Below are 6,347 nucleotides of genomic sequence, written 5' to 3' on the forward strand. Positions count from 1 at the left end.
CGCTCGGATAAAGCGACTCCGTGGACCGAACAAGTCTTCACGTTCGGAAGCTCTCCTGCCGAAGCAGTCCTTCAAGCTTTCTCGACTAAGTCGGGGACAGGGCCTCATGAACGGGTGAAAGTACGCGTAAGCGGCAAGGCCGACCGAGCCGAGGGATTCCCACGCCTCTGGGATACGGATACCTCACTCGTCCCTTCCGCGAAAAGCAACTCTCGCTCACACAAACATCCCTGTTACCGACAGAGTCCAGATGCTCGAAACAAGAGGAAAAAAGACGCAGCTTCGCAAGCGCGGCGAGGGTGTGTTTTCTGGCCTCGGCGGCCGCAGAAGGCACACGCTACAAGACGGTCTGATCCTGCAGGCTCGGGTCTTCACGCTGAAGGGAGCCGTAGCACCCTCGGCATCGACGACGTCTTCAGCAAAGTCCGACCCAGCCTCGGACGGCGATGCCGTCCAGGGACTCCTCCGGGAATCCGGCCCGAGCAGGCGGCTCGGTCGGTTACCCCTGGGGCCTCGGCCGACCGGCTTCCAAGGGCGCCAGCCCGACCCGAGGCCTCGGCTGATCGACTTTGGCGTCGGCTCCACTGACGGACAACACGGCTAGGCTCCGGCCAACCAGGTTCCCATTCTCAAGCCAACTCCGCCTCTGTTCATACTGATATCGCTACCCCTGGCCTCGGCTCATCGAAGGGCGGCCGAGGGGTCCCTTTAACTAAGCTAGAGGAGCCCCAGACAACAAGGCCGAACGGGCCGAGGGATTCCTACGCCTCCGGGATACGGATACCTCACTCGTCACCTTGACACGGGCGACTCATGCTTGGTAAAGCGGTTCAGATAATCAACAGGCGAGACTTAGTGCTCGAAAATGAGGAAAAAACACGGCTCCGTGCCGAAATTACATACATGTTCAGGCCTCGACAGCCGCAATGAACAAAAAACACCGGCATTCGAGATGCCATTACAAACGGAACTCCGGTTCCCCCTCCGCGGGTACGAACGACCCCACTCCATGGGGAAGGCCCGCGGAGCAACAGAAGACCGACGGGTGGCTCGCCGCCGCCCATCCTAACTACGGCGACAGTGGGCCGGCGCTGCTGCGATCTTGCCCTCGCCCCCGCCGACGCTCGAGGGGCGAGGACAAGCACGCCGGCACGGTGGCCCGGGGCGCGGGTGGTGGCAGTGATCCCGTCGGCGACGGGGACTTCTCGAGCCGCCTCCGCCTCGGCGCCGATGGCAGGGGACACCAGCCCCCGGCAGATCCCCACTCAAATCCTCCCAGACGAGTGGGGCACCGACCTCCGCGCGAGGGCGCCGTCCCAGTGCAAAAGCAGGACCACCCCAGAACACGAACGCCGCCCTAACAGCGCGCGGCATCGTGGATGGTCCTCCCGTGCACACGGCGCGGCGGTCGCCCACCGGCAGGAGGGGCCGCCGGAAGCCCGGCCGACGACTCTGACACGCTGGAGGTGACGACGCCCGTCGTCGATCAGCCCCACGCTGTCTAAGTCCGCGTCGTCCGCAGGGCCAGCGAGCGCCTCCACCCCCAAACGCCGCGGAAAAGGGTGACCCGCGGATCCGCGCGGAAGGTAGAGCGCCGGCTCAGCGTGGCCCCCACCCCAGCGAGGATGATGAACATCCTTGAAGCTGAGGGTGGGACCAAGATCGCAGCCCGGCTTGCTCTTCCCCACCCAGAAACTGGTGGTCACCATCCTGGGTGATCGCCGGCGTAGGGGTGCGGCCGGGCCGGCTGATGAAAATCCTTGAAGCCGAACGATGGCTGAGAGGTACCAACTCCCATGGAGTTGCGTTCCTCTAACAAGGAGGCGGAAAGGCGGCGGATACCACCCATCCGGGGGCTTGGAAGATGGAAGGACACGACACATAAGGGAGGAAGAAGACATGGTTGCCTTCTAAAAGGAGTCTCCCTCCTTTTAAAGGCAACTCTCCCTACGTGCGCCCCCAGACGCCGCGGGCTAAGTCTTCTCCAACACGCTCTAAGGCCCTCCCCTGCGACTCGGGGGCTGGGTCCCGCATGTCATGCAAACCGGCTCAGGGCAGAAGAAGCCAAACCGCCGCGCGTGGTGCGCACGACCGCCCAGCGGTTACAAGCGACCCCCCACTTTTGCCCAGACCAACGGGCGGAAGGGGCGGCCAGCCATGCAGGCGGCATGCAACCGCGCCAGGTGGATGCGCTTCTCCGACTTCTGACACGCCAGCTTGGAAGCCCAGGCCCACGCGTCAAGCAATCGGCGCGCCAGTTGCTGCACGCACGCAACCGCACCGCCACTTGTGCCACCGTCGCGCCTCTTCGGTTGCGGAGCCTATGCCGCGACTCGAGGCGACCCAGCAGCGCCAACCTGGCGCGTCGGTCAAAGCGACCGAAAGTGGGCCGGCAGTAATGGCGGTGGCAGGCGGGCGGACGCAGCAGTCACGTCGTCAGCCAGGCTCACGTCCCGTCCCGGGACAGCAAGAGAGCCTCCTCTCACGGCGTGAAGACGGTGCACCCGTGACCCGTTCCTCGAACGGATCGCGCACGCGCAACGGCCGCCCCGCCAACCACTCGCCCCGTCACATTAACTCCGCGGCGGGACAGGCGGCGCCTCTAGCGGGAGAAGCGCGCGACGCTTCACCTTCGCCGTAATAACCGCGTCAGAAAAGGTACGCCACGTCATTCGATTTCGTATCCTTTTCCTTTTTCCTCTTTCTCTATCTCTTGCAACAGGGACCGGGAAAGGGGGATACCCCGAAAAGGACCCTTCTCCGCGAAGGAACCGGGCTCCGAGCCCCCCCTACTGATCAGGGGTTCGAAGACTGGCCCTCCGAAGGGTTCAACAGTCGCCTCAGATCGCGTGGGCCCGACACCCACTACTGGTCAGGGGTTCGAAGGCCAGCCCCCCGAAGGGTTCCATGGCCGCCTCAGGCTACTCGGGCTCCGCGCCCATTACTGATCAGGGGTTCGAAGGCTGGCCCCCGAAGGGTTCACAGTCGCCTCAGACACCGAGCGAGGGATGACCAGGGGTACGTTCGATACATAACCGAGGCTCGGGCTGCGCTCCCGAGGTACCCTAGGACATTTCCGAGACCAGCGGGAACGATCTTGTAAAGGAATCCCATCGGAGGGAGGCATCGAGCCCTCGGACCCCGTCGCCAGGGGACCGGGTCCGGCAAATCACCCGCAGGTACTTTTGGGCGTGCCTCCGGGCCCCTAGCCGACCCCCAACGAACGGGGCACGGACGTCCACTCGGATTACCCGCTTGCAGCTCACCGGAGACACCATGTTCGGTGCCCATCGAGGGTAACATGGCGCACTCCCCCCCTCCTCCTTGTGGAAAGGCGACGTAGGGGCGTATGTAAAAAGTCGAGTCTGTCCCTGATCGTCCTCTCGCCCTGTGCAGAGGCTCGGGGGCTGCTCTCGCAAAAACCGGCTCCGGCCAAACCGTTGACAGCGTCAACATACCAGCCCGAGAGCTTGGGCCCCGACCGTGCACCCGGGCTACGGCCAGTTCGCATGAGGGAACGACCAGACCAGCCGAAGCGTTACGCGAGGTATTAAGACCTCGAAGGAGTGTAACCACTCCTCCGAGGCCTCGGGGGCTACACCCGGCGGGTGCGCTCGCGCGCACCCACCGGAACGAAATGCAACCGAGAAAGGCTGGTCCCCTTGCAAAAAAGTGCGACGAAAGCCTCCAAGCGAGTGCTAACACTCCCTTCGAGGCTCGGGGGCTACTGTCGGGGACCATAATTAGGGGTACCCTCAAGACGCCTAATTCTCAGCTGGTAACCCCCATCAGCATAAAGCTGCAAAGGCCTGATGGGTACGATTAAGTCAGGGATCAGTCCACACGAGTGACTCGATCACGCTTCACCCGAGCCTAGCCTCGGCCAAGGGCAGCCGACCTCGAGAGACTTCCGTCTCGCCCGAGGCCCCCCTTTTTACGGCGGACACATCACCGGCTCGCCCAAGGCCTTGGCTTCGCTCAGAAGCAACCTTGACTAAATCGCCACACCGACTGACCAAATTGCAGGAGCATTTAACGCAAAGGTGGCCTGACACCTTTATCCTGACACGCGCCCCCGGCAGAGCCGAAGTGACCGCCGTCACTCCACCGCTCCACTGACCAGTCTGACAGAAGGACAGCGCCGCCTGCGCCACTCCGACTGCGGTGCCACTCGACAGAGTGAGTCTGACAGGCAGTCAGGCCTTGCCAAAAGCGCCACGGCGAACTCCGCTCCGCCCGACCCCAGGGCTCGGACTCGGGCTAAGACCCGGAAGACGGCGAACTCCGCTCCGCCCGACCCCATGGCTCGGGCTCGGCCTCGGCAACAGAGGACAGACTCAACCTCGGCTTCGGAGGAGCCCCCACGTCACCCTGCCTAGGGCACAGACCCGCCACGTCAACAGGAAGCGCCATCATCATCCTACCCCGAATCGACTCGGGTCACGGAGAACAAGACCGGCGTCCCATCCGGCCTGCTCCGCCGGATGGGCAATAATGGCGCTCCACAAACTCTATGACGACGGCGGCCCCCCAGCTCTCTTACGGAAGCAGGACGACGTCAGCAGGGACTCGACCGCTCCAACAGCTGTCCCTCCGCCAGGCTCCGTCGCACCTCCGACCGCCACGACATCACGCCAGCAAGGTGCCAAGACCTCTCCGGCTGCCACATTGGCATGTACCAAGGGCGCTAGTTCTCCTTCCGCTAGACACGTAGCACTCTGCTACACCCCCCATTGTACACCTGGATCCTCTCCTTACGACTATAAAAGGGAGGACCAGGGCCTTCTTAGAGGAGGTTGGCCGCGCGGGACCGAGGACGGGACAGGCGCTCTCTTGGGGCCGCTCGCTTCCCTCACCCGCGTGGACGCTTGTAACCCCCCTACTGCAAGCGCACCTGACCTGGGCGCGGGACGAACACGAAGGCCGCGGGACTTCCACCTCTCTCACGCTCGACTCCGGCCACCTCGCCTCTCCCCCCTTCGCGCTCGCCCACGCGCTCGACCCATCTGGGCTGGGGCACGCAGCACACTCACTCGTCGGCTTAGGGACCCCCCTGTCTCGAAACGCCGACAGTAGCTGTATCCACCGTCGAAGCCGAGTATATTGCTGCAGAACACTGTTGTGCACAATTACTTTGGATGAGGCAACCCCTTAGGGACTAAGGCTACAAGTTGAGCAAAGTCCCTCTCCTATGTGATAATGAGAGTGCAATCCGCATGGCGGATAATCCCATTGAACACAGTCGCACTAAGCACATAGACATCCGATATTACTTTTTGAGAGATCGCCAACAAAAGGGGGATATCAAAATTGCTTATGTTAGCACCCACAACCAATTAGCCGATATATTTACCAAGCCCCTAGATGAAAAGACTTTTAGCAAACTTGGGAATGAACTAAATATTCTCGATTCTCGAAACTTTGATTGAAACATTGCACATATTGCTAATTTATATACCTTTGATCATGTCTCTTTTCTTTGGTACAAATGCATATTTCTTATTCTTCTTGTGCCAAAGCTAAGACTAATGTGCTTCCATGAGTATTTCTGTGATTAGTCTTAGATTGAAAGGGAAATGGAAGATTCGTCAAAGGCAAGGCTTGCACTACAACTATGTCGGTATCACTTATTCTTTGCCCTCCCAATCAACTTTCACTCATATCCTTTTATCAAAGGGGGAGAAAATAGGCCCAAAGGGGGAAAATTAGTAGGCCTCTCAAGTTTCTTCGTTTTTGGTGATTAATGCCAAAGAGGGAGAAATTAATGGGCCCAAAGCAAAAGGACCGCACCACCCTTTTTTCAAAAACTATTTCACAAAGGGGAGAAACTTTTCAAATTACAAAAACCCTCTTGACAACTAAGGGGAGAAATTCTTCAGGGTGAGCTCTTATTTAGCCAAAGGAAAAGCATTTAAAACAGGGGGAGAATTTTCAAAATCTTAAAAAATGCTTTTTGAAATTATATTCGTATACCATTGGCTACTTGCAAAAGAATTTGAAAAGACCTTTCCAAAGGATTTGCAAAAACGAGCAAAGTGGTGCAAATGTGGTCCAAAATGTTCAACTGAGAAAAGAGCAATCACATATACTGAGAAATACTTTCAGTTGGTTTAAATTCAAGTAACTTATGCACATCTATCATATTGCAAACTAGTTACATTCCTACACATTATATTTGCATTGGTTTGTGTTGGCATCAATCACCAAAAAGGGGAAGATTGAAAGGGAAATGGGCTCAAACATTTCCTATAATCAATTTTTGTATTTGACGTCCATCACAAACCACGTGGACTAACTAGTTTGTCTAATTGTCATTTATCTCAGGTGCATAAAGTTCAATATAAACC

Source organism: Zea mays, chromosome 6 (genome assembly GCF_902167145.1).
Source record: "Zea mays cultivar B73 chromosome 6, Zm-B73-REFERENCE-NAM-5.0, whole genome shotgun sequence".
Taxonomy (NCBI): Eukaryota; Viridiplantae; Streptophyta; class Magnoliopsida; order Poales; family Poaceae; genus Zea; species Zea mays.